Below are 19,817 nucleotides of genomic sequence, written 5' to 3' on the forward strand. Positions count from 1 at the left end.
TCTGTCCCTGGTCTCCCTGTCTCTGTCCCTGGTCTCCCTGTCTCTGTCCCTGGTCTCCCTGTCTCTGTCCCTGTCTCTGGTCTCCCTGTCTCTGTCCCTGGTCTCCCTGTCTCTGTCCCTGGTCTCCCTGTCTCTGTCTCTGGTCTCCCTGTCTCTGTCCCTGGTCTCTGTCCCTGGTCTCCCTGTCTCTGTCTCTGGTCTCCCTGTCTCTGTCCCTGGTCTCCCTGTCTCTGTCCCTGGTCTCCCTGTCTCTGTCCCTGGTCTCTGGTCTCCCTGTCTCTGTCCCTGGTCTCCCTGTCTCTGTCCGTGGTCTCCATGTCTCTGTCCCTGGTCTCCCTGTCTCTGTCCCTGTCTCTGGTCTCCCTGTCTCTGTCCCTGGTCTCTGTCCCTGGTCTCCCTGTCTCTGTCCCTGGTCTCCCTGTCTCTGTCCCTGGTCTCCCTGTCTCTGTCCCTGGTCTCCCTGTCTCTGTCCCTGGTCTCCATGTCTCTGTCCCTGTCTCTGGTCTCCCTGTCTCTGTCCCTGGTCTCTGTCCCTGGTCTCCCTGTCTCTGTCCCTGGTCTCCCTGTCTCTGTCCCTGGTCTCCCGGTCTCTGTCCCTGGTCTCCCTGTCTCTGTCCCTGGTCTCCCTGTCTCTGTCCCTGGTCTCCATGTCTCTGTCCCTGGTCTCCCTGTCTCTGTCCCTGGTCTCCCTGTCTCTGTCCCTGGTCTCTCTGTCCCTGGTCTCCCTGTCTCTGTCCCTGGTCTCCCTGTCTCAGTCCCTTGTCTCCATGTCTCTGTCCCTGGTCTCCCTGTCTCTGTCTCTGGTCTCTCTGTCCCTGGTCTCCCTGTCTCTGTCCCTGGTCTCTCTGTCCCTGGTCTCCCTGTCTCTGGTCTCCCTGTCTCTGTCCCGGTCTCTGTCCCTGGTCTCCCTGTCTCTGTCCCTGGTCTCCCTGTCTCTGTCCCTGGTCTCTCTGTCCCTGGTCTCCCTGTCTCTGTCCCTGGTCTCCCTGTCTCTGTCTCTGTCTCTGGTCTCCCTGTCTCTGTCCCGGTCTCTGTCCCTGGTCTCCCTGTCTCTGTCCCTGGTCTCCCTGTCTCTGTCCCTGGTCTCTCTGTCCCTGGTCTCCCTGTCTCTGTCCCTGGTCTCCCTGTCTCTGTCCCTGGTCTCCCTGTCTCTGTCTCTGGTCTCCATGTCTCTGTCTCTGGTCTCCCTGTCTCTGTCCCTGGTCTCTGTCCCTGGTCTCCCTGTCTCTGTCTCTGGTCTCCCTGTCTCTGTCCCTGGTCTCCATGTCTCTGTCTCTGGTCTCCCTGTCTCTGTCCCTGGTCTCTGTCCCTGGTCTCCCTGTCTCTGGTCTCCCTGTCTCTGTCCCTGGTCTCCCTGTCTCTGTCCCTGGTCTCTGGTCTCCCTGTCTCTGTCCCTGGTCTCCCTGTCTCTGTCCCTGGTCTCCATGTCTCTGTCCCTGGTCTCCCTGTCTCTGTCCCTGGTCTCCCTGTCTCTGTCCCTGTCTCTGGTCTCCCTGTCTCTGTCCCTGGTCTCTGTCCCTGGTCTCCCTGTCTCTGTCCCTGGTCTCCCTGTCTCTGTCCCTGGTCTCCCTGTCTCTGTCCCTGGTCTCTCTGTCCCTGGTCTCCCTGTCTCTGTCCCTAGTCTCCATGTCTCTGTCCCTGGTCTCCCTGTCTCTGGTCTCCCTGTCTCTGTCCCTGGTCTCCATGTCTCTGTCCCTGGTCTCTGTCCCTGGTCTCCCGGTCTCTGTCCCTGGTCTCTCTGTCCCTGGTCTCCCAGTCTCTGTCCCTGGTCTCTCTGTCCCTGGTCTCCCGGTCTCTGTCCCTGGTCTCCCGGTCTCTGTCCCTGGTCTCTCTGTCCCTTTTCTCCCGGTCTCTGTCCCTGGTCTCTCTGTCCCTGGTCTCCCGGTCTCTGTCCCTGGTCTCTCTGTCCCTGGTCTCCCGGTCTCTGTCCCTGGTCTCTCTGTCCCTGGTCTCCCGGTCTCTGTCCCTGGTCTCCCGGTCTCTGTCCCTGGTCTCCCGGTCTCTGTCCCTGGTCTCCCTGTCTCTGTCCCTGGTCTCTCTGTCCCTGGTCTCCCGGTCTCTGTCCCTGGTCTCTCTGTCCCTGGTCTCCCGGTCTCTGTCCCTGGTCTCCCTGTCTCTGTCCCTGGTCTCCCGGTCTCTGTCCCTGGTCTCTCTGTCCCTGGTCTCCCGGTCTCTGTCCCTGGTCTCTCTGTCCCTGGTCTCCCGGTCTCTGTCCCTGGTCTCTCTGTCCCTGGTCTCCCGGTCTCTGTCCCTGGTCTCTCTGTCCCTGGTCTCCCGGTCTCTGTCCCTGGTCTCTCTGTCCCTGGTCTCCCGGTCTCTGTCCCTGGTCTCCCTGTCTCTGTCCCTGGTCTCTCTGTCCCTGGTCTCCCGGTCTCTGTCCCTGGTCTCCCTGTCTCTGTCCCTGGTCTCCCTGTCTCTGTCCCTGGTCTCTCTGTCCCTGGTCTCTCTGTCCCTGGTCTCTCTGTCCCTGGTCTCCCTGTCTCTGTCCCTGGTCTCTCTGTCCCTGGTCTCCCTGTCTCTGTCCCTGGTCTCTCTGTCCCTGGTCTCCCGGTCTCTGTCCCTGGTCTCTCTGTCCCTGGTCTCCCTGTCTCTGTCCCTGGTCTCTCTGTCCCTGGTCTCCTTGTCTCTGTCCCTGGCATTGCTTCTTTTGGGTTGGAGGACAAGTTGGCGGAGCAGAAGTTGATGATTGACAGCTGGGTGGACCAGCCACAAGACGCAGCCTGAGTTATAAGTCCCTACTAATCCCTCCCCCCAGCACATGGCAGAGAGACTGCACCTGGGACCGGAGCTCCGACAGAGGCTGCACCCAGGACAAGTCACAGGGACTGAGCCCGGAGCAAAGAGGTGAGGAGGAGGCAGCAGTCGGTGTGTGGGACTGCAGCAGTGTGGGGACAGGTTATCTCTCTCTGTCCATCCGTCCATCTCTCCATTTCTTGATCTATCTGTCTCTCTATCTCTCCATCTGTTCATCTCTCCATCTCTCTGTCTCTCCATCTGTCCATCTCTCCATCCCTCCATCTCTCCTTCTTTCCATCCGCCAACTCTCTTTCTCTCCATCCCTCCATCGTTCCATCTCTCCATCCATCCATCTCTCCATCTGTCCATCCCTCCATCTCTCCATTCATCCATCTCTCCATCTGTCCATCTCTCCATCCCTCTATCTCTTCATCCATTTCTCCATCGGTCCATTTCTCTATGTCTTCATCCCTCCATTCCTCCATCCATCCATCTCTCCATCCCTCCATCCATCCATCTCTCTATCTCTCCATCTCTCCATCCATCTGTCCATCTCTCCATCCCTCCATCCATCTCTCTATCTCTCCATCTCTCCATCCATCTCTCCATCTCTCTGTCTCTCCATCCATCCATCCATCCATCCATCTCTCTATCTCTCCATCCATCTCTCCATCTGTCCATCCATCCATCCATCCATCCATCCATCCATCTCTCCATCCCTCCATCTCTTCATCTATCCATCTCTCCATGTCTCCATCTGTCCATCTCTCCATCTGTCAATCTCTCCATCCCTCCTTCTTGCCATCTCTCCATCCCTCCATTCCTTCATCTGCCCATCTTTTCATCCCTCCATGTCTCCATCTGTCAATCTCTCCATCCCTCCAACTCTCCATCCCTCCATCCCTCCATCTCTCCATCTCTCCATCCCTCCATCTCTCCATCCCTCCATCTCTCCATCTCTTCATCCCTCCATCTCTCCATCCCTCCATCTCTCCATCCCTCCATCCCTCCATCTCTCCATCCCTCCATCTCTCCATCCCTCCATCTCTCCATCCCTCCATCTCCATCTCTCCATCCCTCCATCTCTCCATCCCTCCATCTCTCCATCCCTCCATCTCTCCATCCCTCCATCTCCATCTCTCCATCCCTCCATCTCTCCATCCATCCATCTCTCCATCCCTCCATCTCTCCATCCCTCCATCCCTCTATCCCTCCATCTCTCCATCCCTCCATCTCCATCCCTCCATCTCTCCATCCCTCCATCTCTCCATCCCTCCATCTCTCCATCCCTCCATCTCTCCATCTCTTCATCCCTCCATCTCTCCATCCCTCCATCCCTCCATCTCTCCATCCCTCCATCCCTCCATCTCTCCATCTGTCAATCTCTCCATCCCTCCAACTCTCCATCCCTCCATCCCTCCATCTCTCCATCTCTCCATCCCTCCATCTCTCCATCCCTCCATCTCTCCATCCCTCCATCTCTCCATCCCTCCATCCCTCCATCTCTCCATCCCTCCATCTCTCCATCTCTCCATCTCTGCATCTCTCCATCCCTCCATCTCTCCATCCCTCCATCTCTCCATCCCTCCATCTCTCCATCTCTCCATCCCTCCATCTCTCCATCTCTTCATCCCTCCATCTCTCCATCCCTCCATCTCTCCATCCCTCCATCCCTCCATCTCTCCATCCCTCCATCTCTCCATCCCTCCATCTCTCCATCCCTCCATCTCCATCTATCCATCCCTCCATCTCTCCATCCCTCCATCTCTCCATCTCTCCATCCCTCCATCTCTCCATCCCTCCATCTCCATCTCTCCATCCCTCCATCTCTCCATCCATCCATCTCTCCATCCCTCCATCTCTCCATCCCTCCATCCCTCTATCCCTCCATCTCTCCATCCCTCCATCCCTCCATCTCCATCCCTCCATCTCTCCATCCCTCCATCTCTCCATCCCTCCATCTCTCCATCTCTTCATCCCTCCATCTCTCCATCCCTCCATCCCTCCATCTCTCCATCCCTCCATCCCTCCATCTCTCCATCCCTCCATCTCTCCATCCCTCCATCTATCCATCCCTCCATCCCTCCATCTCTCCATCCCTCCATCCCTCCATCTCCATCTCTCCATCCCTCCATCTCTCCATCCCTCCATCTCTCCATCTCTTCATCCCTCCATCTCTCCATCTCTCCATCCCTCCATCTCTCCATCCCTCCATCTCTCCATCCCTCCATCTCTCCATCCCTCCATCTCTCCATCTCTCCATCCCTCCATCTCTCCATCCCTCCATCCCTCCATCTCTTCATCCCTCCATCTCTCCATCCTTCCATCCCTCCATCTCTCCATCCCTCCATCCCTCCATCTCTCCATCCCTCCATCTCTCCATCCCTCCATCCCTCCATCTATCCATCCCTCCATCCCTCCATCTCTCCATCCCTCCATCCCTCCATCTCCATCTCTCCATCCCTCCATCTCTCCATCCCTCCATCTCTCCATCTCTTCATCCCTCCATCTCTCCATCTCTCCATCCCTCCATCTCTCCATCCCTCCATCTCTCCATCCCTCCATCTCTCCATCCCTCCATCTCTCCATCTCTCCATTCCTCCATCTCTCCATCCCTCCATCCCTCCATCTCTCCATCCCTCCATCTCTCTATCCCTCCATCCCTCCATCTCTCCATCCCTCCATCCCTCCATCTCTCCATCCCTCCATATCTCTATTCCTCCATCCCTCCATCTCTCCATCCCTCCATCTCTCCATCTCTCCATCCCTCCATCTCTCCTTCTCTCCATCCCTCCATCTCTCCATCCCTCCATCCCTTCATCCCTCCATCTCTCCATCCCTCCATCTCTCCATCCCTCCATCCATCTCTCCATCCCTCCATCCCTCCATCTCTCCATCCCTCCATCTCTCCATCCCTCCATCTCTCCATCCCTCCATCTCTCCATCCCTCCATCCCTCCATCTCTCCATCCCTCCATCCCTCCATCTCTCCATCCCTCCATCTCTCCTTCTCTCCATCCCTCCATCTCTCCATCCCTTCATCCCTCCATCTCTCCATCCCTCCATCCCTCCATCTCTCCATCCCTCCATCCCTCCATCTCTCCATCCCTCCATCTCTCCATCCCTCCATCCCTCCATCTCTCCATCCCTCCATCCCTCCATCTCTCCATCCCTCCATCTCTCCATCCCTCCATCTCTCCATCTCTCCATCCCTCCATCTCTCCATCCCTCCATCCCTTCATCCCTCCATCTCTCCATCCCTCCATCTCTCCATCCCTCCATCCCTCTATATCTCCATCTCTCCATCCCTCCATCTCTCCATCCCTCCATCTCTCCATCCCTCCATCTCTCCATCCCTCTATATCTCCATCTCTCCATCCCTCTATATCTCCTTCTCTCCATCTCGCCATCCCTCCATCCCTCCATCTCTCCATCCCTCCATCCCTCCATCTCTCCATCTCTCCATCCCTCCATCCCTCCATCTCTCCATCCCTCCATCCCTTCATCCCTCCATCTCTCCATCCCTCCATCTCTCCATCCCTCCATCCCTCCATTTCTTCTTCTCTCCATCTCTCCATCCCTCTATATCTCCATCTCTCCATCTCTCCATCCCTCCATCTCTCCATCCCTCCATCTCTCCATCCCTCCATCCCTCCATCCCTCCATCTCTCCATCCCTTCATCCCTTCATCTCTCCATCCCTCCATCTCTCCATCCCTCTATATCTCCTTCTCTCCATCCCTCCATCTCTCCATCCCTCCATGCCTCCATCTCTCCATCCCTCCATCTCTCCATCTCTCCATCTCTCCATCCCTCCATCCCTCCATCTCTCCATCCCTCCATCCCTTCATCCCTCCATCTCTCCATCCCTCCATCTCTCCATCCCTCCATCCCTCCATCTCTCCATCCCTCCATCCCTCCATCTCTCCATCCCTCCATCTCTCCATCCCTCCATCTCTCCATCCCTCCATCTCTCCATCCCTCCATCCCTCCATCTCTCCATCCCTCCATCTCTCCATCCCTCCATCCCTCCATCTCTCCATCTCTCCATCCCTCCATCTCTCCATCCCTCCATCCCTTCATCTCTCCATCCCTCCATCTCTCCATCCCTCCATCTCTCCATCCCTCCATCTCTCCATCCCTCCATCTCTCCATCCCTCCATCCCTCCATCCCTCCATCTCTCCATCCCTCCATCCCTTCATCCCTCCATCTCTCCATCCCTCCATCCCTCCATCTCTCCATCCCTCCATCTCTCCATCCCTCCATCCCTCCATCTCTCCATCCCTCCATCCCTTCAGCCCTCCATCTCTCCATCTCTCCATCCCTCCATCTCTCCATCCCTCCATCCCTCCATCTCTCCATCCCTCCATCCCTCCATCTCTCCATCCCTCCATCCCTTCATCCCTCCATCTCTCCATCCCTCCATCTCTCCATCCCTCCATCCCTCCATCCCTCCATCTCTCCATCCCTCCATCCCTCCATCCCTCCATCTCTCCATCCCTCCATCCCTTCATCCCTCCATCTCTCCATCCCTCCATCTCTCCATCCCTCCATCCCTCCATCCCTCTATATCTCCATCTCTCCATCTCTCCATCCCTCCATCCCTCCATCTCTCCATCCCTCCATCTCTCCATCCCTCCATATCTCCATCCCTCCATCTCTCCATCCCTCCATCTCTCCATCCCTCCATCTCTCCATCCCTCCATCCCTCCATCCTTCCATCTCTCCATCCCTCCATCCCTCTATATCTCCATCTCTCCATCTCTCCATCCCTCCATCCCTCCATCCCTCCATCTCTCCATCTCTCCATCTCTCCATCTCTCCATCCCTCCATCTCTCCATCCCTCCATCTCTCCATCCCTCCATCTCTCCATCCCTCTATCCCTCCATCTCTCCATCCCTCCATCCCTCCATCTCTCCATCCCTCCATCTCTCCATCTCTCCATCCCTCCATCCCTCCATCCCTCTATATCTCCATCTCTCCATCTCTCCATCCCTCCATCTCTCCATCCCTCCATCTCTCCATCCCTCCATCTCTCCATCCCTCCATCTCTCCATCCCTCTATCCCTCCATCTCTCCATCCCTCTATCCCTCCATCTCTCCATCCCTCCATCCCTCCATCCCTCCATCTCTCCATCCCTCCATCCCTCCACCTATTAGTCCCCGTCAGTTGATAGTGCGGGGATCATCTTCGCAGTGTTGTGTGACAATTGTAGCTTATTCAGCAGTGAAATCTCCGTCCTCCGCGGCTCCAGCGCTGCGATCAGAACTCACCGAAACTTCGTAGTCAGGAAAATATTGATGTGTCGGAGAAAGTAGATTTCATCTGACAGGATTGTGTGAAGCGAGTAAAGAAAAGTGTCCATGGAAATATTGTGTCATTCCATATGTATCCGTCTGTGGATCTTTCTATTATCTATCTATTTATTATCTATCCCATATCTATCTATCTATCTATCTATCTATTATCTATCTACCATCTATCTATCTATTCACTGGTCAACAGCATTTTTGGTGCCAAAGATATTTCATCGAATTTAGGGTATTTTTGGGGTGCTGATTCTGAATATGTCATCAGTTTTGCCAGATTGGCTCAAGTTTTTGAGATTTTTCGTAAAATGTGTCAAAAAAAGACGTAATTTGCTACACGCGCATTAACTTTATTGAAATAACAGTCATCATGATGATTTTTTGGCTCTCTCCACACCATTGGAACACCAAATTTGAAGCTTTTTCTTTGTCCTTTGCTCCATTTTCGTAATAATTCGATACATGCTTTGCACACTATGTGTGGTGCCCAAAACTTGTCTTGGTCCCCAAGCATAACCCCAAAATAGGCAAAATACACTTTTTTTACGAAGTCTGTTATGTTTCTTCTATGTTTTGGCAGTGTGTATTCACCACAAATGTAACAGAATGAGTCTGGATCGTTAAGACAACTTCTTCTTGATGAGTTCATGCTTTTCACTGGAAAACAGACAACAACATAAAGTTAGTGCAAAAATCAAGCTATGAACAAACTTTTAGAACACTAATTAACACAAAACTATATTGAGAACTGCTCAGTTCAAGTACTAATCCAAAGAAATTAATGAGATGATGCGTCGCATTTACCAACAAGTGCTATAAATAAGATACCAAAAATGTCAAAAACTTGAGCCAATCTGGCAAAACTGATGACATATTCAGAATCAGCACCCCAAAAATACCCCAAATTCAATAAAATATTTTGGACACCAGAAAATTTTTTTTTTTTTGTTGACCTGTGTTATCTATCATTGGTTATCTATCATCTATCTATCTATTATCGGTCTATTATCCATCTATTATTTATCTATTATCTATCTATTATCTATTTATTATTTATCTATTTTCTATCTATTATCTATCTAATATCTATCTGTTATCTATTTAACTATCTTTTATCTTTCTATTATATATCTATCATCTATCTATTATCTATCATCGATTATCTATTATCCATCTATTATTTATCTATTATCTATTATCTGTCTATTATCTATCCATTATTTATGTATTATCTATCTATTATCCATCATCTATTATCTATCTATCTACACTCACCGGCCACTTAATTAGGTACACCATGCTAGTAACGGGTTGGACCCCTTTTGCCTTCAGAACTGCCTCAATTCTTCGTGGCATAGATTCAACAAGGTGCTGGAAGCATTCCTCAGAGATTTTGGTCCATATTGACATGATGGCATCACACAGTTGCCGCAGATTTGTCGGCTGCACATCCCAAAGATGCTCCATACAAGGCAGGATGGATCCATGCTTTCATGTTGTTTACGCCAAATTCTGACCCTACCATCCGAATGTCGCAGCAGAAATCGAGACTCATCAGACCAAGCAACGTTTTTCCAATCTTCTACTGTCCAATTTCGATGAGCTTGTACAAATTGTAGCCTCAGTTTCCTGTTCTTAGCTGAAAGGAGTGGTACCCGGTGTGGTCTTCTGCTGCTGTAGCCCATCTGCCTCAAAGTTCGACGCACTGTGCGTTCAGAGATGCTCTTAGGCCTACCTTGGTTGTAACGGGTGGCGATTTGAGTCACTGTTGCCTTTCTATCAGCTCGAACCAGTCTGCCCATTCTCCTCTGACCTCTGGCATCAACAAGGCATTTCCGCCCACAGAACTGCCGCTCACTGGATTTTTTTTCTTTTTCGGACCATTCTCTGTAAACCCTAGAGATGGTTGTGCGTGAAAATCCCAGTAGATCAGCAGTTTCTGAAATACTCAGACCAGCCCTTCTGGCACCAACAACCATGCCACGTTCAAAGGCACTCAAATCACCTTTCTTCCCCATACTGATGCTCGGTTTGAACTGCAGGAGATTGTCTTGACCATGTCTACATGCCTAAATGCACTGAGTTGCCGCCATGTGATTGGCTGATTAGAAATTAAGTGTTAACAAGAAGTTGGACAGGTGTACCTAATAAAGTGGCCAGTGAGTGTATATATTCATTTGTTATCTCTTAGCTATCTATTATCTATCTGTTATATATTATCTATCTATTATCTATCTATTTATCATCTATCTATTATCTATCTATATCTATTATCTATCTCTCTATTTATCTATTATCTATCTATTATCTATCTATTATCTATCTATTTATCATCTATCTATTATCTATCTATATCTATTATCTATCTCTCTATTTATCTATTATCTATCTATTATCTATCTATTATCTATCTATTATCTATCTATTTATCATCTATCTATTATCTATCTATTATCTATTTATCTAGTTGGAAAAAAATGGAACAGCGCAACCACTTAGATGGGTGCACCGGCCTCTCAGCAACTAATTCATATACTTGCCAAATTATATAGGAATAAAAAATGTGAAGCAGCACTCCAGGTTTAGCAAAAAAATATACGTGGACTTTATTGGGCCAATAAAGTCCACTTATTTTTTTTGTGCTGCTTCCCATTTTTTCTATCTATCTATCTATCTATCTATCTATCTATCTATCTATCTATCTATCTATCTGTCTGTCTGTCTGTCTGTCTGTCTATCTATGCATTATGTATCTATCATCCATCATCTATCTATCATCAATTATCTATCATCTATCTATATATATCTATTATCTAGCTATCTATCTATCTTTATTTATCTATCTATTATCTATCTATATACAGCTCTGGCAAAAATTAAGAGACCACTGTAAAATGTTCAGCTTCTCTGATTTTTCTCTTTATAGGTATATTTTTGAGTAAAATGTAAATTGTTCTTTTATTCTATAAACTGCTGACAACATGTCTCCGAAGTTCCAAGCAAAAAATGTTGTATTTATTTTCAGAAAATTATTATTATTTATTTATATAGCACCATTAGTTCCATGGTGCTGTACATGTGAAGGGGTTACATACAGAGTTATAGATACCGTTTACAGTAAACAAATTTACAATGACACACTGGTGCAGAAGGGAGAGGACCCTGCCCTTGCGGACTTAAATTCTATGGGTTAATCGGTAAGAGACAGAAGGTTGGGGGTGAGGCGGCAGCTCTGGTGGTTGGTGAGGAGGCAGCTCTGCGGTTGGTGAGGCGGCAGCTCTGGTGGTGGTGAGGCGGCAGCTCTGGTGGTTGGTGAGGAGGCAGCTCTGGTGGTGGTGAGGAGGCAGCTCTGGTGGTGGTGAGGCGGCAGCTCTGGTGGTTGGTGAGGAGGCAGCTCTGCGGTTGGTGAGGCGGCAGCTCTGGTGGTGGTGAGGCGGCAGCTCTGGTGGTTGGTGAGGAGGCAGCTCTGGTGGTGGTGAGGAGGCAGCTCTGGTGGTGGTGAGGCGGCAGCTCTGGTAGTTGGTGAGGAGGCAGCTCTGGTGGTGGTGAGGCGGCAGCTCTGGTAGTTGGTGAGGAGGCAGCTCTGCGGTTGGTGAGGCGGCAACTCAGGTGGTTGGTGAGGAGGCAGCTCTGGTGGTTGGTGAGGAGGCAGCTCTGGTGGTTGGTGAGGCGGCAGCTCTGGTGGTTGGTGAGGAGGCAGCTCTGCGGTTGGTGAGGCGGCAACTCAGGTGGTTGGTGAGAAGGCAGCTCTGGTGGTTGGTGAGGCGGCAGCTCTGGTGGTTGGTGACGCGGCAGAATGCTTATTGCAGGCTGTAGGTTTTCCTGAAGAGATGGGTTTTCAGGTTCCGTCTGAAGGATCCGAGGGTGGTGGATAATCGGACATGTTGTCAAAAACTGAACTCCTCGTGTTCTCTCCCTCTACTAACCTACCTTTGCCTGACATTGCCATCTCCGTGTGTGGTTCCACCATTACTCCAAAGCAACATGCCCGCTGCCTTGGGGTCATCCTTGATTCCGAGCTTTCATTCACACCCCACATCCGATCACTGGCTCGCTCTTCTTATCTGCATCTCAAAAACATTTCTAGAATTCGCCCTTTTCTTACTTTCGACTCTGCAAAAACTCTTACTGTCTCACTTATTCATTCTCGTCTGGACTATTGTAACTCTCTACTCATCGGCCTCCCTCTTACCAAACTCTCTCCGCTCCAATCTGTCCTGAATGCTGCAGCCAGGATCATATTCCTCACCAACCGTTACACCGATGCCTCTACCTTGTGCCAGTCATTACACTGGTTACCCATCCACTCCAGAATCCAGTACAAAACTACTACCCTCATCCACAAAGCACTCCTTGGCTCAGCACCACCCTACATCTCCTCCCTGGTCTCAGTCTACCACCCTACCCGTGCCCTCCGCTCCGCTAATGACCTCAGGTTAGCATCCTCAATAATCAGAACCTCCCACTCCCGTCTCCAAGACTTTACACGTGCTGCGCCGATTCTTTGGAATGCATTACCTAGGTTAATACGATTAATCCCCAATCCCCCCAGTTTTAAGCGTGCCCTAAAAATGCATTTGTTCAGACTGGCCTACCGCCTCAACGCATTAACCTAACTATCCCTGTGTGGCCTATTTAAAAAAAAAAAAAAAAAAAAAGGCTGTTAACTGGTCCATGCAGCTTTACATGAACACCCGAGCCTTACACTAAGGCTGGTCCAAATAACTAAAGCAATTGTTACCATCCACCTCTCGTGTCTCCCCTTTTCCTCATAGTTTGTAGCTTGCAAGCAGCAGGGCCCTCATTCCTCCTGGTATCTGTGCTGAACTGTGATTTCTGTTATGCTGTAATGTCTATTGTCTGTACAAGTCCCCTCTATAAGTTGTAAAGCGCTGCGGAATATGTTGGCGCTATATAAATACAAATTATTATTATTATTATGTTGAGGCGTGGAATTCCAGAGGATGGGGGATATTCGGGAGAAATCTTGGAGGTGGTTGTGTGAGGAATGAATAAGTGTGGAGGAGAGAAGGTGGTCTTGGGAGGATCAAAGATTACGTGAGAGAAGATATTGGGAGATTAGTTCAGCGATATAGGGAGGGGACAGGCTGTGGATGGCTTTGTAGATCAGTGTTAGTAGTTTGAACTGGATTCGTTGGGGAATTGGGAGCCAGTGGAAGGATTTGCAGAGGGGAGTAGCGAGGAGAGAGGTGGATTAGTCGGGCAGCAGAGTTGAGGACAGACTGAAGAGGTGCAAGGGAGTTAGCGGGGAGGCCACAGAGGAGGATATTGCAGTAACATTATTCTATTTTCTAAATGTATGTGCAATGTTCCTATAAAACATAAAGAATAGACTGGTAAAATATTTGGAATGAATCCAATTCGTATTTACTGCAGAATGATAAAAGATAAAATAGAAGAGAGAGATACAATGAGAAGCCTCCTATTAAAAAATCAGCTCAAAGTGCAAAAGGGCAGAAAAATCAAAGCTGTATTCACATGTAGCTATGGACAGGAGGTTCAGTTATAATATACAAGAACATGAAACTTAAAATTAATATACACATACAGACAAGACTCTGCTCCTGCGCTCAGTATTACTGCCTCATACACATACAGACCAGACTCTGCTCCTGCGCTCAGTATTACCGTCTCATACACATACAGACAAGACTCTGCTCCTGCGCTCAGTATTACCGCCTCATACACATACAGACCAGACTCTGCTCCTGCGCTCAGTATTACTGCCTCATACACATACAGACCAGACTCTGCTCCTGCGCTCAGTATTACCGTCTCATACACATACAGACAAGACTCTGCTCCTGCGCTCAGTATTACTGCCTCATACACATACAGACAAGACTCTGCTCCTGCGCTCAGTATTACTGCCTCATACACATACAGACCAGACTCTGCTCCTGCGCTCAGTATTACCGTCTCATACACATACAGACCAGACTCTGCTCCTGCGCTCAGTATTACTGCCTCATACACATACAGACAAGACTCTGCTCCTGCGCTCAGTATTACCGCCCTCATACACATACAGACAAGACTCTGCTCCTGCGCTCAGTATTACCGCCCTCATACACATACAGACAAGACTCTGCTCCTGCGCTCAGTATTACCGCCTCATACACATACAGACAAGACTCTGCTCCTGCGCTCAGTATTACCGCCTCATACACATACAGACAAGATTCTGCCCCTGCGCTCAGTATTACTGCCTCATACACGTACAGACAAGATTCTGCTCCTGCGCTCAGTATTACCGCCTCATACACATACAGACAGGACTCTGCTCCTGCGCTCAGTATTACTGCCTCATACACGTACAGACAAGACTCTGCTCCTGCGCTCAGTATTACCGCCTCATACACATACAGACAAGACTCGGCTCCTGCGCTCAGTATTACTGCCTCATACACATACAGACCAGACTCTGCTCCTGCGCTCAGTATTACCGTCTCATACACATACAGACCAGACTCTGCTCCTGCGCTCAGTATTACTGCCTCATACACATACAGACAAGACTCTGCTCCTGCGCTCAGTATTACCGCCCTCATACACATACAGACAAGACTCTGCTCCTGCGCTCAGTATTACCGCCCTCATACACATACAGACAAGATTCTGCCCCTGCGCTCAGTATTACTGCCTCATACACGTACAGACAAGACTCTGCTCCTGCGCTCAGTATTACCGCCTCATACACATATAGACAAGACTCTGCTCCTGCGCTCAGTATTACCGCCTCATACACATACAGACAAGATTCTGCCCCTGCGCTCAGTATTACTGCCTCATACACGTACAGACAAGACTCTGCTCCTGCGCTCAGTATTACCGCCTCATACACATACAGACAGGACTCTGCTCCTGCGCTCAGTATTACTGCCTCATACACGTACAGACAAGACTCTGCTCCTGCGCTCAGTATTACCGCCTCATACACATACAGACAAGACTCGGCTCCTGCGCTCAGTATTACTGCCTCATACACGTACAGACAAGACTCTGCTCCTGCGCTCAGTATTACCGCCCTCATACACATACAGACAAGACTCTGCTCCTGCGCTCAGTATTACCGCCCTCATACACATACAGACCAGACTCTGCTCCTGCGCTCAATATTACCGTCTCATACACATACAGACAAGACTCTGCTCCTGCGCTCAGTATTACTGCCTCATACACATACAGACAAGACTCTGCTCCTGCGCTCAGTATTACTGCCTCATACACATACAGACAAGACTCTGCTCCTGCGCTCAATATTACCGCCTCATACACGTACAGACAAGACTCTGCTCCTGCGCTCAGTATTACCGCCTCATACACATACAGACAAGACTCTGCTCCTGCGCTCAGTATTACCGCCTCATACACATACAGACAAGATTCTGCCCCTGCGCTCAGTATTACTGCCTCATACACATACAGACAGGACTCTGCTCCTGCGCTCAGTATTACCGCCTCATACACATACAGACAAGACTCTGCCCCTGCGCTCAGTATTACTGCCTCATACACATACAGACCAGACTCTGCTCCTGCGCTCAGTATTACTGCCTCATACACATACAGACAAGACTCGGCTCCTGCGCTCAGTATTACTGCCTCATACACGAACAGACAAGACTCTGCTCCTGCGCTCAGTATTACCGCCCTCATACACATACAGACCAGACTCTGCTCCTGCGCTCAGTATTACTGCCTCAAACACATACAGACAAGACTCGGCACCTGCGCTCAGTATTACTGCCTCATACACGTACAGACAAGACTCTGCTCCTGCGCTCAGTATTACCGCCTCATACACATACAGACAAGACTCTGCTCCTGCGCTCAGTATTACCGCCTCATACACATACAGACAAGACTCTGCTCCTGCGCTCAGTATTACTCCCCTCATACACATACAGACCAGACTCTGCTCCTGCGCTCAGTATTACTGCCTCATACACATACAGACAAGACTCTGCTCCTGCGCTCAGTATTACCGCCCTCATACACATACAGACAAGACTCTGCTCCTGCGCTCAGTATTACCGCCCTCATACACATACAGACCAGACTCTGCTCCTGCGCTCACTATTACTGCCTCATACACATACAGACAAGACTCTGCTCCTGCGCTCAGTATTACTGCCTCATACACATACACACAAGACTCTGCTCCTGCGCTCACTATTACTGCCTCATACACATACAGACAAGACTCTGCTCCTGCGCTCAGTATTACTGCCTCATACACATACAGACAAGACTCTGCTCCTGCGCTCAGTATTACCGCCTCATACACATACAGACAAGACTCTGCTCCTGCGCTCAGTATTACCGCCTCATACACATACAGACAAGACTCTGCTCCTGCGCTCACTATTACTGCCTCATACACATACAGACAAGACTCTGCTCCTGCGCTCAGTATTACTGCCTCATACACATACAGACAAGACTCTGCTCCTGCGCTCAGTATTACTGCCTCATACACATACAGACAAGACTCTGCTCCTGCGCTCAGTATTACCGCCTCATACACGTACAGACAAGACTCTGCTCCTGCACTCAGTATTACCACCTCATACACATACAGACCAGACTCTGCTCCTGCGCTCAGTATTACCGCCCTCATACACATACAGACCAGACTCTGCTCCTGCGCTCAGTATTACTGCCTCATACACATACAGACAAGACTCGGCTCCTGCGCTCAGTATTACTGCCTCATACACGTACAGACAAGACTCTGCTCCTGCGCTCAGTATTACCGCCCTCATACACATACAGACCAGACTCTGCTCCTGCGCTCAGTATTACCGCCTCATACACATACAGACAAGACTCTGCTCCTGCGCTCAATATTACCGCCTCATACACATACAGACAAGACTCTGCTCCTGCGCTAAGTATTACCGCCTCATACACATACAGACAAGACTCTGCTCCTGCGCTCAGTATTACTGCCTCATACACATACAGACAAGACTCTGCTCCTGCGCTCAGTATTACCGCCTCATACACATACAGACAAGACTCTACTCCTGCGCTCAGTATTACCGCCTCATACACATACAGACAAGACTCTGCTCCTGCGCTCAGTATTACTGCCTCATACACATACAGACCAGACTCTGCTCCTGCGCTCAGTATTACTGCCTCATACACATACAGACAAGACTCTACTCCTGCGCTCAGTATTACTGCCCTCATACACATACAAACAAGACTCTGCTCCTGCGCTCAGTATTACTGCCTCATACACATACAGACAAGACTCTGCTCCTGTGCTCAGTATTACTGCCTCATACACATACAGACAAGACTCTACTCCTGCGCTCAGTATTACTGCCCTCATACACATACAGACAAGACTCTGCTCCTGCGCTCAATATTACCGCCTCATACACATACAGACAAGACTCTGCTCCTGCGCTCAGTATTACTGCCTCATACACATAAAGACAAGACTCTGCTCCTGCGCTCAGTATTACTGCCTCATACACATACAGACAAGACTCTGCTCCTGCGCTCAGTATTACCGCCTCATACACATACAGACAAGACTCTGCCCCTGCGCTCAGTATTACTGCCTCATACACATACAGACAAGACTCTGCTCCTGCGCTCAGTATTACCGCCCTCATACACATACAGACAAGACTCTGCTCCTGCTCTCAGTATTACCGCCCTCATACACATACAGACCAGACTCTGCTCCTGCGCTCAGTATTACTGCCTCATACACATACAGACAAGACTCTGCTCCTGCGCTAAGTATTACCGCCTCATACACATACAGACAAGACTCTGCTCCTGCGCTCAGTATTACTGCCTCATACACATACAGACAAGACTCTGCTCCTGCGCTCAGTATTACCACCTCATACACATACAGACAAGACTCTACTCCTGCGCTCAGTATTACCGCCTCATACACATACAGACAAGACTCTGCTCCTGCGCTCAGTATTACTGCCTCATACACATACAGACCAGACTCTGCTCCTGCGCTCAGTATTACTGCCTCATACACATACAGACAAGACTCTACTCCTGCGCTCAGTATTACTGCCCTCATACACATACAAACAAGACTCTGCTCCTGCGCTCAGTATTACTGCCTCATACACATACAGACAAGACTCTGCTCCTGTGCTCAGTATTACTGCCTCATACACATACAGACAAGACTCTACTCCTGCGCTCAGTATTACTGCCCTCATACACATACAGACAAGACTCTGCTCCTGCGCTCAATATTACCGCCTCATACACATACAGACAAGACTCTGCTCCTGCGCTCAGTATTACTGCCTCATACACATAAAGACAAGACTCTGCTCCTGCGCTCAGTATTACTGCCTCATACACATACAGACAAGACTCTGCTCCTGCGCTCAGTATTACCGCCTCATACACATACAGACAAGACTCTGCCCCTGCGCTCAGTATTACTGCCTCATACACATACAGACAAGACTCTGCTCCTGCGCTCAGTATTACCGCCCTCATACACATACAGACAAGACTCTGCTCCTGCTCTCAGTATTACCGCCCTCATACACATACAGACCAGACTCTGCTCCTGCGCTCAGTATTACTGCCTCATACACATACAGACAAGACTCTGCTCCTGCGCTCAGTATTACCGCCCTCATACACATACAGACAAGACTCTGCTCCTGCTCTCAGTATTACCGCCCTCATACACATACAGACCAGACTCTGCTCCTGCGCTCAGTATTACCACCTCATACATATACAGACAAGACTCTGCTCCTGCGCTCAGTATTACCGCCTCATACACATACAGACAAGTGTGCTCCTGCGCTCAGTATTACCGCCTCATACACATACAGACAAGACTCTGCTCCTGCGCTCAGTATTACCGCCTCATACACATACAGACAAGACTCTGCTCCTGCGCTCACTATTACTGCCTCATACACATACAGACAAGACTCTGCTCCTGCGCTCAGTATTACTGCCTCATACACATACAGACCAGACTCTACTCCTGCGCTCAGTATTACTGCCTCATACACATACAGACAAGACTCTGCTCCTGCGCTCAGTATTACCGCCTCATACATATACAGACAAGACTCTACTCCTGCGCTCAGTATTACTGCCTCACATACAGACAAGACTCTGCTCCTGCGCTCAGTATTACCACCTCATACACATACAGACCAGACTCTGCTCCTGCACTCAGTATTACTGCCTCATACACATACAGACAAGACTCTGCTCCTGCGCTCAGTATTACTGCCTCATACACATACAGACAAGACTCTGCTCCTGCGCTCAGTATTACTGCCTCATACACATACAGACAAGACTCTGCTCCTGCGCTCAGTATTACCGCCTCATACACATACAGACCAGACTCTGCTCCTGCGCTCAGTATTACTGCCTCATACACATACAGACAAGACTCTGCTCCTGCGCTCAGTATTGCCGCCTCATACACATACAGATAAGACTCTGCTCCTGCTCTCAGTATTACTGCCCTCATACACATACAGACAAGACTCTGCTCCTGCGCTCAGTATTACCGCCTCATACACATACAGACAAGACTCTGCTCCTGCGCTCAGTATTACCGCCTCATACACATACAGACAAGACTCTGCTCCTGCGCTCAGTATTACTGCCTCATACACGTACAGAGAAGACTCTGCTCCTGCGCTCAGAATTACCGCCTCATACACATACAGACCAGATTCTGCTCCTGCGCTCAGTATTACTCCCCTCAT

The 19,817-nt window shown here is 50.0% G+C and overlaps 1 protein-coding gene across 2 annotated transcripts in view; it reads left to right on the top strand.

Annotated features, from left to right (window-relative positions):
- The first annotated feature begins 2,720 nt into the window (after positions 1 to 2,720).
- The window catches only part of DMBX1 (diencephalon/mesencephalon homeobox 1), a 215,636-nt gene continuing 198,539 nt past the window's right edge, over positions 2,721 to 19,817 (top strand). For both annotated transcript variants that reach the window (XM_077278248.1, XM_077278246.1), the window contains exon 1: positions 2,721 to 2,844. The gene's annotated coding sequence lies outside the window, so the exon portion shown is untranslated. The remainder of the gene's footprint in view (positions 2,845 to 19,817) is intronic.

Source organism: Ranitomeya variabilis, chromosome 8 (genome assembly GCF_051348905.1).
Source record: "Ranitomeya variabilis isolate aRanVar5 chromosome 8, aRanVar5.hap1, whole genome shotgun sequence".
NCBI lineage: Eukaryota > Metazoa > Chordata > Amphibia > Anura > Dendrobatidae > Ranitomeya > Ranitomeya variabilis.